Below are 15,193 nucleotides of genomic sequence, written 5' to 3'. Positions count from 1 at the left end.
TGGGGCAAAAAAACCCGTCCCGTGAATTTATTTTTTTATTTTTTTTAATACTCGGAAATATGAAAATAGAAAATTTCTAATTATTTGTTCATCCAACCCTTAATTTATCATAACATTGTTACTAATTAGCTAATTGTTTGTTAATTATTTGTTTACATACTTAATTATAACTATTATAACATATTTAGAGTTCATCTATGCAACATATTTCAAAATCGTTTTTATTTAAACTTATTTTCTATCACAATTTTTTTAATAACATAATTTATATGTAGACCTATAATTTTTTCATACTTTTTATCCACACATTTTCTAAAAATTATTTTACACTATAAATAATTTTATCCCAAAGCAAAAACTTATATTTACATAATGTAAGGGTATTCTTTATTAAAAGTTCAACTTGAATGTTATCCGTATTTTATTGAATTCGGAATATATTAAACAAAAAAAAAATTAAACGGGGCAAAAAAACTGCCCCGTGCCGTCAAAGGCGGGGCGGGGTACAGGGGTATGGGGTGGGAGAGGCCCTCGCCCCCCGAACCCGCCCCGTTGCCATCACTACTCCCAAACAAGCCTTGAAGGTCAAGTCTTGATACATCTTAAATAACACCTGCCTATAATTAGAATTAACGAATTCCAAATTATTAAAATCCTCAATTGGTGATGGAGTATATATTACTAATGGGCAGTGCCCAAATAATGCAGTGTTGACGGTCAATGAAGTGCCAACATTGTATCTTGAACTTATATATGATGAATAACCTTGTACAAATAGCGAAATTCTGACAAAAAAATTAAAGGATAACGTACGAAGAGCTCATCGATGAAGATTTCTGCATCATTGTAAACCTTTTTTTTTCATTCTTTGCAAATTCCTAGTCATGGCTCAAGTGACCAGTATCGGGAGTAGGCGGATCCAGGGACTAACGAGCTAGAGCAGCCACCCTAGTTGGATCCCCCAGGACCGCCAAATGGAAGTTGCAACTCCATTGTTGCAGTCTCCAGAAGCTTGAGCAAAGAATGGAAGGGAAGATGACAAATGATTATATTATGTTGCAACTAATAGCTTGGTTTGCATTTGCAGGCTTGCAAAGAGTCAGCCATGGAGGAAGTCGAAGAGGCAGGAAGAAAAATGAAGAAGACAATGTTTTTTTTCTTTTTGCTTTTGGGTTGATGACAATTGAATGGAATGAGCCCCTTTTTTTAAAAAAAACATTAGGCTCAAATCCAATTGCCCAAAATCCAAATCAATGAATTATTAATCAATTCATGGTCATTTTTAAATTTCAATGTCCCCAAAATCGTAAAAGGCAAACCTAAGGCGATTGGGAAAGGATGAAGCTCTGATTGAAACCGCAAAGGTGCAAACTTTTTACCTAATTGCCTAATTCCATAAATGGATAAGTGGCAACATTTTATTTGAGGTCGCATCTATTGTCATTTGATGTTAGAACCTGGATGCAACAAATAGTCAATGGTGGTATGTTCAACTCTTATTAGTTGATAATTTTACTTTCATGGTACTAGAGGGTTAACTATGATAATTTTTTATCTGAGAAATCCAATCTCTCGCGACTCTAGGCTGCAGCTTAGGTTTCCTTTTACTAATTTTACTTGTAATTGATGAGAAGCTTTTCTTTAGAGATGTCGGTATATGTTTAGAGAGCCGCACTCAATATTCAATTTTCTGGTACTTCATAAATAACTTTAAACAATCTAATAATACTTATGTACTTATCATTATATGTCTGGTAAGAGACTATGTGTATTGATCCTCTGATGCTATCGAATTATATTTTCACATGTATATAATTTTTACGTTTTTGTGCATTTATATACTAAGAATTTTTAATATTATTTAATTAAATGTTAATAAACGACCTCGCTATTATAGTCGTCGATTATAAAAATCCACCCACTAAATGTTAATTAAATTTGAAAACAAGACAATAAAAAAAATGAAAAATGAAGAAGAAGAAGAAAAAGAAAAAGAGAATAATAATAGATGAGGTAAATTTAAAGAATTTATATATACAATTCAGATCACTAAATTGAGGTAAATTCAACTCTTTTTTTTTTTTTTTTAATGGAAGGGTTTGGTTGTCCTGACTTCCATTCTTAGATTCGCCATTGATGGGGATAGGAATTCGAGAAAAATCAAACAGATGTTGAATTTTATTCCAACTCTGATTATAAAAATCCACCCACTAAATGTTAATTAAATTTGAAAACAAGACAATAAAAAAAATGAAAAATGAAGAAGAAGAAGAAAAAGAAAAAGAGAATAATAATAGATGAGGTAAATTTAAAGAATTTATATATACAATTCAGATCACTAAATTGAGGTAAATTCAACTCTTTTTTTTTTTTTTTTAATGGAAGGTCTTGGCTGACAGTGATCTCCGAAATGGAGCTCGAGCAAAGTTGAAAGAAGCAAAAATTGAATTCGATCCCAACACCAATTTCCAAAGTCTTGGCCTGTACAACGATAGCAAAATTTGAAATCGCTCTGACTATTTTATCTAAAGCGAACACTTTAAAGTAGTCAAAAATATGTGGGGACCCAAAATGAGCTAAGAAACACTCATCTACAATATATTAGAAGTGGGGATGATGGAGAAACTTTTAAATATCAAATTTACCCCTACATGTTTAATTGGAATACCAATTTAATTAGTATTTATTATTTGATTTAGAATTAATATAATATAATAATATAAGGAGTGAAATATTTAATTGATATTTATAATTTTGGATTCGAATTAACATAAAGAGTGAAACTAACATTAAAAAAAATAAAAATAAAAATAAAAGAGAGAGAGCAGAAGAAGAAGAAGAAGAAGAAGAAATTAGTGACTTACCATTCAATTGACCCATTTTGTTCTTATAATTTTTATTTTTCACCAACGAATCAATTTTTATTTTTCATCAACAAAACTCATATTAATCTTTATGATTTACATTACAATTCATGCAATGCGTTTTTATTTTTCATCAACGGAACAATTTTTAATCTTCATAATTTACATTATATTCATCCATTAAGTTATTATTTAATTGAGGTTACAAATATTTTAAAGGATGCATTAATATATTAATAAGGACATTCAATGAATAAAAAAGAATTCACACACGAAAATTCAATGACTAACATTCAATTGATTTTTCTTTCTTTACAAATTTTAATTTTTATCAACAAAGCCCTTATTAGCAATTTAATTAATATTTATCTTTGATCTAGAATTAATATAAGTAGTGAAATATTTAATTGATATTTATCATTTGGGTTGGAATTAATATGAGTGAAACTGACATTCAATTATAAAAAAATAAAAATAAAAATAAAAAATCAACGCAAATTTAGTGACTTATCATTCAATTGAGTATTTTATTCTTACAATTTTTATTTTCCATCAACAAATCAATTTTTTATCTTTTATCAACAAAACCATTATTAATTTTCATGATATACATTATAATTCATCTATTGAGTTTTTATTTTTCATTAACAAAGCAAATTTTATTTTTCATCAACAAAGCCCTTATTAATCTTCATAATTTACATTATAATCCATCCATTAGCTTATTATTTAATTGAGTTTGCTTAAATATGATCAACAATTAGGAGGGAAAGAATCGGTTGCGTATTGTCACACCTGGGCAACCTACCTAGACGATGGCCCACTCATGGCGATCCACGTGGCATCCTTGCCGAGGTGCACACAATGCCGAGGTGGGCTACATCCGAACTGCTTCGAGCCGAAGTCCATCTGCCGAGGCTCCCTTTTGTCCGAGGCCTACTAACCGAAGCCAGGCTGCAGGAACCTGTTGAGAGCAGCTGAGGCCCTCAAATGGAAGTATCATGACAAATGGCCGAAGCCCCGAAGCTGATGCGTGAGCCTCTGAACCACAAAGAAACATCCTCCATGGTCACTTCTCCCAAGAGATCGCCTGCACAGATCTTATTCGAATGATTGATGGAACGTTTGTCATAAGAATGAAGGTTAAGTCTTGTCACTAGCATGGAGGCCCTGCGCAAGCAATAAATGCGCCGTAAGCTAGCAAGTCAAGCCTCATACCTAGGAAAAGATGTTTGAACTAAAGAGATGAGACCACGTGCCACTTCATCCAAGGGCTCCCATTTCATATGTACTACTATAAATACTTCCTTGTGTGATATCAAAAGACTAATGCAAGAATCAATACAAAGAACTACATTTACTCAACTCTCTCTCGTTTTACTTGCAATAAACAAATCGAATTTATACACATTTACATATACATTTATGAACACCGGTTGGTAATTATTGTACAATCGGATTACGAACAACCCGTCGGATTCCGAACGTCACCGTCCCACGTCGTTGGGCTACTCCCACGCCCTTTGAACCGCTCGTTTTAGACCGTCCACGTATCTTAGCGTGTTGGACATTCGCCCACACAAGCGCGGGTGGGACCGGCATCTGTTGGCGCACTTTTTGGGGTCAACAGATTGGCGTCGTCTGTGGGAATCCATACCATAACCACGAGCAACCTTGTGATAAAAGCTTACTGAAAAACATTTGGACAACCCCCTTGAAAAAGGATTTCTTCTCGAAAAAGAACAGGAGGAACCCCTATCACTTGGACAAATCTGAGTTTGATAAAAGAAATATAAGCTCTAACGAAGATACCCCCCCAGGAGGATAAGAGAGAGCACGAATGTGCCTCCCCAGCCTGCTGCCCCAGCAGCTCGGCCGAGGCTCCACCACCACCGAAGGAGAGGTGGAATGCGTGCGACAGCACGACTGTCAAGAGAAATGGCTACCATGGCAGCCAACATGAGGGATATTGCCAACCAAAACTTAGTCATGAGAGAGCTCATGGCCCAGATGCAAGGCCAGGGAGGCTTTCCCATTCCTCCATACGCCCCCCATGGGCACTATCAACAAGAGGACGAGGTTCAGAGTCATAGGGCTGCCTCACCAGACTATGGCCGAGGTGGAAGCCCATTCGAGAGGGAAGTGGGAGTCGACATTTCCTCCAACTATGCTTCTGGGCGACCCACCAAGGCCAAAATGAGCCATGATGATTTTCCACCTCCATATGAGCAAGATCCAAGACATAGGAGAGCTGGCAGTATTTTTGACAGAATCAGTCCCGTCGAACCGAGGCTCAGTCAACAGCAGGCTCAGCAGCCTCGGACGAGGCCACAGCCTCCACCTCCAATGCCCCAGCGCCGGAAAGAAGGCATAAAAATGCCCCCCGCGCTGCCCCGCAAAGGAGGGAGGAAGAGGCTAGGAACCGGCCCGGACCCTCTCACCAACAACCAAGGTACGAGACCGATGACTACGATTCTGATGAGCAGCAAAGGTCCTGTGACTTGGATGATGATGATGAGAACCTGCCATTCTCAAGAGAACTAAGGAATGCCCAGGTCCCAAGCCACTACGTCATGCCAAAAATACCAAAGTATGACGGGAGGGGCGACCCGGAGAAGCACCTCAACACTTACAAAACTCACATGAGCCTAAGGGGTGCCACCCCAGCCGTGAAGTGCAGGGCTTTCCACTTAACCCTCAGTGGAGCGGCTGAAATCTGGTATATCAGGTTGCCACCTGGGAGCATCCGAAGCTGGCCAGAGTTCAAGACAACATTCTTGAAGCGATTTGCAGTAAGCAAGGAAGGGGAGGCCCCCATCTAGCGTCTCCAAGACATGAGATAGGCACATGGGGAGTCCCTAAAGAGCTTCCTATCACGCTTCACAGACGAGATGACTTACTGCGTACAAGTCACCGACAGAGAAGCACTATCTGCATTAAGGGGAGGCCTGAACATGAACACCCGATTCTGGAGGGATGTACAGAATCAAGACCCCACCACCTATGATGCCCTACTAGAGATGATGAGAAGGGAGATAATCAATGAGGAATTGATTGAGCATAGGACCAGGGCAAACAGAGGCCTCCCACCTCCTCAAAGGCAGCAAGGTAGGGGTCCGACCTCCCACCTCATGGACCACCAGATGAACCAGACCGAAAATGAGAACTCTGGACAAGCACTGGCCACCACAACTCTAAACGCGGTTCCTACCTTGGCATATGAGGATGTCAATCCAATTGCTGACCCACATCAGATGGAGGCCCAGCGGGGACCAAGCAGAGGGAGAGGCCGAGGCCGAGGCTTTGCACCTAGAAATAGGTCCAATCCAAACCTCCCAGGATACTGTCTGCACCACAGGTCCTACGGGCATGACACCATGGATTGCAGAGACTATGCACACCGCTCCCGGCAGGAACCCGCCAGAGATAGACATGATTCGTCCCAGGCGAACAGGCCCCCGTTCAGGCACGACAACCGACGTGGGCATAAGGAGGTCGCTCCCCGTCAAAGGGATAAATCCCCACGACGAAGGGAGCATGAAACAGAGAGGCCCAGGGAAGGGCGTAGGCACCGAAGAAATCGGCACGCTCAAGATGAGGCCCCTATCCACGAGGTGGATACCATATTTGGAGGCCCTTATGTTGGTGGCGTAACACGAAATGCCAAAAGAAATTATGCTCGGGAGGCTAAACACCCCCCTTTGACGAGTTACATTGTGGATAATAGCTCCCGAAAAAATCAAGTACCACCCATTGTCTTCACCCAGGAAGACGCCGAAGGAGTTCACTACCCCTATTGCGATGCGCTTGTGGTGAGGGCTGCCATAGCCCGGAATGGGCTCAAACGAATGCTAGTCGACAACGACAGCTCCATCAACATCCTGTTTGGGTCCGCCTTTAACAAAATGATATTGGACCGTCAGTTGACACCCATCACCACTCCATTGTACGGATTTACCGGAGATAGCATCACTCCGAGGGGAAGATAACGCTGGCAGTAGAAATGGGAGAGTCTCCTCAAACTACGATGAATTTCATGGAATTCCTCATAGTTGATAGCCGGTCGGCTTACCACGGAGTCTTGGGCAGACCAGCCCTAAAGGAATTAGGAGCAGTCACTTCCATCCACTACCTATGCATGAAATTCCCGATAGAAAATGGGGTGGCAACGGTGAAAGGCGGCTAGAGAGGCTCGAGAGAGTGCTATCTATGTTCCATTAAGAAGGTAAAGCCCCGGGACATCCACGTGATCATGGCTGATGTGGTCATGGCGGATGTCCCAGGTGACGCTCCCGCTGAACAAGAAGATGTTGATATGATCGACGCCCCGCATAATCCTGAGGTGCTGATTATTGACGAGATTGACCCCCGCATAATGGAACATGAGCCTCAAGCATCCCCTGTAGAGAAACTTGAAAGCTTATCGGCCGACCCCCGAGACCCTTCCAAGGTGCTGAAGGTAGGCAAAGGCCTATCCAACATTTTGAGAAAAAAGATTAAGGACTTCCTAGGTAAGAACCTTGACATCTTTGCTTGGAGGCATGAGGACATGGTGGGCATTGACCCCAAGATCAGCTGCCACCACTTGAAGATTGATCCTAAGGTTGTCCCGCATAGATAAAAAAGGAGAGCCATCAACCCTGAGAGGTATGAGGCCCTGAAGGAAGAGGTTTAGAAGCTCATCCAAAATGGCTTCATCAGGGAGGCCACCTATCCGAGGTGGGTTTCCAACCCAGTCCTGGTTAAGAAACACAATGGCAAATGGAGGGTATGCATCGACTTTACCAACCTCAATAGAGCTTGCCTGAAAGACAGCTTTCTGCTTCCAAGGATTGACTAATTGGTAGAGTCCACGGCCGGACACGAGTTGTTGAGCTTCATGGATGCATACTCCGGCTACAATCAAATCCCCATGCATCCGGCTAAAGATTGATCCTAAGGTTGTCCCGCATAGATAAAAAAGGAGAGCCATCAACCCTGAGAGGTATGAGGCCCTGAAGGAAGAGGTTTAGAAGCTCATTCAAAATGGCTTCATCAGGGAGGCCACCTATCCGAGGTGGGTTTCCAACCCAGTCCTGGTTAAGAAACACAATGGCAAATGGAGAGTATGCATCGATTTTACCAACCTCAATAGAGCTTGCCTGAAAGACAGCTTTCTGCTTCCAAGGATTGACCAATTGGTAGAGTCCACGGCCGGACACGAGTTGTTGAGCTTCATGGATGCATACTCCGGCTACAATCAAATCCCCATGCATCCGGCCGATGAAGAGCACACCTCTTTTATCACGGACCGAGGTCTCTATTGCTATAGAATGATGCCCTTCGGGTTGAAAAACGTCGGGGCAACCTACCAAAGACTCGTGAACAAAATGTTTACGGACCTCATTGGCAAGACAATGGAGGTCCACGTGGATGACATGCTGGTAAAGAGTTTAGAAGCAGAGGACCACATAACGCACCTCAACGATACCTTCCAAATCCTCAGAAGGTATAGGATGAGGCTCAACCCGCTTAAATGTGCCTTTGGGGTGGCTTCCAGCAAGTTCTTGGGGTACATGGTCAACCAGTGAGGAATCGAGGCCAACCCCGAAAAGATTGAGGCTTTGTGCCAGATGAGGTCCCCTCAAAAGCCAAAGGAAGTGCAAAGCTTAACTGGACGAGTGGCAGCACTTAGTCGCTTCGTCTCCAAAGCGACTGAAAAATGCCTCCCATTTTTCAAAGTGCTCAAAGCTGGGAAGAAATTCCAATGGACTGAGGAATGTGAAGAGGCCTTCCAAGGCCTGAAAAGGCACCTGCGACAGGCCCCCCTCCTCTCCAAGTCGAAGCCCGGTGATATCTTGCAATTATATCTGATCGTCTCCAATAAGGCCATCAGTTCGGTTCTGATTCGAGAAGAAGGGTCCACCCAACTCCCCATCTACAATACGAGTAAAGCACTCCTATCGCCGGAAACCCGTTACCCCGATATGGAGAAACTCGCTCTGGCCTTAATCACGGCCTCCAGAAAATTGAGGCCCTACTTCCAAGCTCATACCATCCATGTACTTACAAATTTTCCCCTGAGGCAGGTACTCCAAAAACCCGATGCCTCAGGAAGACTATTGAAATGGGCAGTGGAACTAAGTGAATTCGACCTTGTGTTCAAGGCTAGGGCAGCCATCAAGGGGTAAGCCTTAGCTGACTTTGTGGTTGAATTCGCCAACCTACCCGAGGTGGATGCAATTATGGAACCCATTGAGCCCCCCACGTGGAGCCTCTTCGTCGATGGTTCAGCTGGGGAAACAGGCTCAGGCGCTGGTGCGGTCCTCATTAGCCCCGAGGGTCACAAGCTCACCTCGGCGGTGAGGTTTGGATTCAAAGCCACCAATAATGTAGCGGAGTATGAGGCACTCCTTGCGGGCCTCAGACTAGCCAAGGAAATGCAAGTAAAGAGGCTACTCATCAGTAGTGACTCCCAGCTAGCCGTTAGCCAGGTCAATGGTAACTTCTCAGCCAAAGACAAAATAATGGCCTCCTATCTGAAAACGGTGATGAATCTCATCCCGTCCTTTGAAAAGTTCGAGTTAATCCAGATTCTCCGCATCGAAAACACACACGCGGATGCACTCTCAAAGCTCGCTAGTAGCAAAGACTCAGAGCTACTCACAGTAGTGCCTATTGAACACCTCCTCCTGCCTTCTACCGAGGCCCCTAATGTCATGTGGGTCGCGGGAACTCCCACCTGGATGCAACCGATCATAGCATATCTGAAGGACCAGGTGCTGCCCACCGACAAGAATGAGGCTTATAAGCTGAAGAGGAGGTCGGCCCACTTCATCTTCATTGATGACATTCTCTACAAGAGAAGCTTTTCCTCTCCACTCCTACGATGCATCGGAGGAGAAGAGACTACCTACATACTAAGAGAAATTCACGAGGGAGTGTGCGGCAACCACTCCGGAGGCCTATCTCTGGCACAAAAAATACTGAGGCAAGGGTACTACTAGCCTACCCTGAAATGGGACGCCCTCGAATTCGTTCGAAAACGCAATAAATGCCAATGATTCTCTCCCGTGCAAAGACAACCATTACAGGACTTCTGTAGTCTCCAGCCCCTGGCCTTTCTCAAAATGGGGCGTGGACCTCATAGGTCCCCTACCTAAGGGTAGAGGAGGTTCAAGTTTCGCAATAGTGGCCATTGATTACTTCACAAAGTGGGTCTGAACCACTGGCAAAAATCACAGAAGCTAACACTTCCAAGTTCCTATAGAAAAATATTATTTGCCGGATCGAAATTCCCTACTCGATCGTCTCGAACAATGGTAGACAGTTTGACAACAAAAGGGTTAGGCAACTATGTGAGGAGCTCGGCATAAAGAAGCACTTCTCCACACCTCACCACCCTCAGGCAAATGGCCAAGTGGAAGCCGTAAACAAGACTATCAAGCATGTCCTAAAAAGGAAGCTTGATGTATCCAAAGGAGCTTGGGTTGATGAGCTGCCCCAAGTACTTTGGGTAATTCGAACCACCACTAGGACCCCAACTGGGGAGACCCCTTTTCTCATGGCATATGGGACTGAGGCAATGAGCCCCGTGGAAGTCGGACTTCCATCTCCATGACGTCTGCACTTCAGCGAAGTAACTAATGATGAGCTTCAGAGGCTCGACCTTGATTTCATTGAAGAGAGAAGAGACGACTCCCAGCTGAAGTTTGGTACCTATCAAAGAAAAATGACAAGGTACTTCAACTCCAAAGTCAAGAAAAAGTCATTCCGAATCAACGACCTTGTACTCAGAAGGGTCTTCCTATCTTCAAAAGAACCTGGTTCTGGTTCCCTAGGCCCGAATTGGGAAGGCCCATACAAGATCAGAGAGGAAGTTTGACCTGGTACCTTCTGGATTGAAGACATGGACGGCAAGGCACAACCCCGTCCATGGAACATTGAGCACCTCAGGATCTATTATCAATAAATTGTACCAACATGCTTGATGACATTCCCAGCCTCAGGATCTATTATCAATAAATTGTACCAACATGCTTGATGACATTCCCAGCCTTTGTAATATTTCTATGGTTCAATAAAATTCATTGGTTAGATCAACGTGTCGTACTGCGTCTTCACCTCGGAGGAGAGGCTCGGGACCCACCTATGGGCCACCTCGCTTGAACTCCGAGGCGCTAGCACATGCCTCCCTTTGGTCTTGCTGAACGCCAAGGGGAGAAACCTCAACATGGCTGCACCATCCACCATGTCTAGGATGCGTCGTCACCTCGGAGGAGAGGCTCTCGACCCACCTATGGGCCACCTCGCTTGAACTCCGAGGCGCTAGCACATGCCTCCCTTTGGCCTTGCTAAACGCCAAGGGGAGAAGCCTCAACATAGCTACACCATCCACCATATCTGGGATGCGTAGTCACCTCGGAGGAGAGGCTCTCGACCCCAGAGGGGCCACCTCGCTTGAACTCCGAGGCGCTAGCACATGCCTCCCTTTGACCTTGCTGAACGCCAAGGGGAGAAGTCTCAACATGGCTGCACCATCCACCATGTCTGAGATGCGTCGTCACCTCAGAGGAGAGACTCGCAACCCACCTCTATTGAACTCCGAGGCGCTATCACATGCCTCCACCAAACACAAAGGGGAGAAGCCACCAACGCCATAGTCCGAGGCTCACACGGTTCATCTCCTTAAATTATGTTCATTTGCTTAAGTCCGAGGTTCACACAGTTCATCTCCTTAAGTTATCACACAGTTCATCTCCTTAAGTTATGTTCATTTGCTTAAGTCCGAGGCTCACACAGTTCATCTCCTTAAGTTATGTTCATTTGCTTTAGTCCGAGGATCATACAGAAAAAGTTATTTAGTTCGTACTCTTATCAACTTCCAGTTCGTTTGATTAACGAGGCACAAAAACTTGGATAAAGAACAACAATGAATGAAGGAAAACATTATATTAATATTCAAAAGGAATTACAAAGGAGGGCCTCTGACCATTACATTCAAAGTACTGAAAAGGAAAACCTAGTCTAAGCCTTGCTGGATGGCGGAGGCGCCTCAGCACTTGGGGCTTCGGCAACTTGGGCATCAGTTGTTGCTTCTTCTGCCTCAGCACTTGGGGCTTCAGCATCAACTCCCTCATCACCTTGCACCTCTTCGGCTGGGGTCTGAGGAACCTCATCCACAAATTCAGACCTGAGTTGTGTCAGATCTAAGTTGGGATACAGCTCCTCCGCCCGCTCTATCACCTCGGCGTAGGTGAAGTTCCTCCAGTATGCACTAAAGCTCTTATATTTCTCGGTCGTATGGAAGTTGGCGATGTATTCCTTCACCGCCTCCTCTCCTGCAGTTCGGGCCTCTTCCCTTGCATAAGTGGCGTCGTCCACGTACCACTTTATTTGGCCCTCCAGATACTTATAAGCGTCCTGGGCACCTGTCAAGGAGAGGTTTACCTTCTCCAGGGCCTCAGCAGTCACCTTTTGGTGCTCATTGGAGACCTCCACCTTCTTTGTTAAGGAGGCCACCTCGCACTGTGACTCGTATACTTCCTTTTTTAAGGCCTCTATCTGGGCCAGTGCAGACTCGAGCTTCGTCGATTCTTCAACTTTTTGGGCCTTGGCTTCCTCAGCCTCGGCCTTAGCAGCTTTCAGCTCCTCTGCGAGGGAGGCCATCTTCCCCTCCGAGGCCTGGGTCCTTGTTTGAAATTCACTAAGGGCCTCCCTGCATTCAAGCGCGAGGCCAAAAGTCCTGACGCTCTGGCTCACTAGTGCCTTCATCAAACCAGTGGCATCGCAAGCGAGGCGTGCAGCTGCCACCTCTCTGTCCAGAACTTATAAAAGTTCTCAGTGGCACTTCGGATCTCTTCAGGGAGAGCCTCCACCAAGGCGGGGGCCAGTGCCTCCTCCCTCCCAGCTAAGAAGCTTGGAGACTTTCCTTTCTCACGAGCAGGCTTTTGCTTTGCAGCCTCCTCCTCGACAGCCTCCGAAGCTCGCCTCGCAGCATCGGCTCTAGCCTCATCGGCCTCTGCCGCTCTAACCATCTCAATTTTGATGGCCTTTGAGGCGGCTGCAAGCAACTTCGACTCGCCAGTTTGCTTTGCCTCATGGGACACAGAGGTCCCAAATTTCCCGGCCGAGCTGGAGATATGCACCAGCTTCCTCCTTTTTGGCTCCTCAATAACCTTCTCCTTCCCCCGAGGCTCCTTCGGCTTATCCTGCCTCTGAGGTGTTGTCTCATCCGAGGCCCACAGAGTACAGTCCTTGGTCAGGCGTTCAATCCTGCCTCGGACTTCCTTTGCCCCACTAGAGCCCGACTTCAGAGGCCTCGCCTTCACAGTAGAAGTGGCCTTCAGAATGGAAGCCATATCTGGAGCTGGATACTCCCTCTTCTTGAATTTATCTGCACAATACATTGTCAGCATCAGTATCAGAACAAAGGGACAAGAAAATTTTAACTTTGGGAGCTTCATACCTCTGGATGCCATCAGCTCAAAGTCCAGAAAATAACGATTCCTGTCAATCAAATGGTCGAAGTAGCGAAGCTTCAAAGGCCTCCTGTAGATGTCCTCTATCACCTCGAACTCCTCGCGGCTGAGCTCGAACCTCGTACTACTATTTGCAAAGGAAGTCCCAACAATTAGACAAATTCAAACCTTGGCCTCAGAAAACAAATAGGGTCTGGGAGACTCACGAGCTTCGTAGTATTGGGTCGGCACGGTGCAAGTAAGGGCTTTATCCCCCTCCACTGCTTGCCACTTACCTCGCACCCAGAACCAAGACTCATTCCACCCCTTGATAGAGGAAGGAAGTCCCACCACAAAAGGTGTGTGAGCCCCCCAAAGCGTGAGGTAGTACCACCTCTTAAACTCCTTCCCAATCACCCGAGGCTGAAACAGGGTCATAACACAAGGAGAGGCATGTCCTCCCCAAGTGACACTTCCTTCCATAGGAAGTACGAGCCGACCAGCTGGCTCCACCCATTCGGTAGAACCTGGGTCGGGGACAGCATAAAGTTCCTAAGCACCGCCCTGAAGAAGGGGTGCAGAGGTAGACGCATACCTGCCTTGAACAGGTATTCACTAACGGCCACGCAGCCAGGCCTCGGATAGCAGGCCCGCTCGTTCGATTCGGGGACTAACATTTCTATGGAGTGGGGTACACTATACCTCTCTCTAAGTTCTCCCAACCTCTTCCTAGTCATGTTCGAAGGTACCCTAGATGCCCCCCACTGCTGGGTATAATCTACAGGGTCCTCGGTCATGGCATACCTATCCACCTCGAAGTCCCCCAGCTGACTGACCCCATGGCCTATAGACGCCACTGTCATTAGTTCCCTACCCAAAGTGGACTCCATTTTTCAGTAAAAAGACAGTAAGATGCAAAAAATACCTAAGGGAAGTCGACACAAATGGAGATTGGCCGGAAATTGTAATTACAGTCAACCTCGACGCCGGAAAATTTTGGGGATTTAAGAGAATTTCAGAGTGCAAGTGTGCGAAAATCCTGAAAAATGGGATTTCATCACCTTTTATAGGAGTCCAGGATGAACCCCGGCCGTTAGATCAAATCTCACTCAATTTGAGCCCTCAATTTCAGACCCAATCCGAGGCGTTGAATTCAAAGGATTTTTCAATTATGCGCCTCAGATTCATGCATGCTTCTCACTCACCTCTTCAGCGCATCTGCTTCTAGAAGCGCCAGCCGCCCTCATAATTGCGTTTTTAATACGACGGCAGCAGACGCCTTGGAAGTCGTAACGGTTCAGCCATTTTTCCTCGAAAACAAGCACAAGACATCAAATCATTGGCTCAGCTATCAAAGTACAATAATTACCATTGGACCTCGGCTCCCTCTTCCTCATTCAGCAACAAAGCCTCGCAGGTTCGGTTACTAAACCACCTCGGCTCCCTCCTCCTCATTCAGCAACAAAGCCTCGCAGGTTCGGTTCCTCATCCACCTCGGCTCTCCTCATCCTCATTCAGCAACGAAGCCTCGCAGGTTTGGTTCCTCAACCACTTCGACTTCCTCTTCAAAAGTTCAACTGTAACAATCCAATTTTTTTAAAGGGTTAAATCACTACCAAAATTTTCACTTGAATTTAGACAACTTGGAATGCCATTATATATAATTAGGAAAATGTAATTTACTCAAATTTGTAAAAAGAAGTAAATATTAGTTTATATATATTTTAGGAAAAATATATATATATATATTCTTGTTTCTTCGCCATATCCTTCGACGTGTACATAAAAATAGCATATAAAATTTATCTGTTCTTAAAGAATTCGATATAAAATCCCTTATTAACGTGTGAAAAAATTTTCCATTTGACTGCACCCATACACATGTAGTAA

The sequence above is a fragment of the Olea europaea genome, chromosome 2 (assembly GCF_002742605.1).
Source record: "Olea europaea var. sylvestris chromosome 2, O_europaea_v1, whole genome shotgun sequence".
In the NCBI taxonomy this organism is placed as follows: Eukaryota; Viridiplantae; Streptophyta; class Magnoliopsida; order Lamiales; family Oleaceae; genus Olea; species Olea europaea.
The sequence above is the reverse complement of the archived record's forward strand: the minus strand, read 5'-3'. Positions refer to the sequence as shown.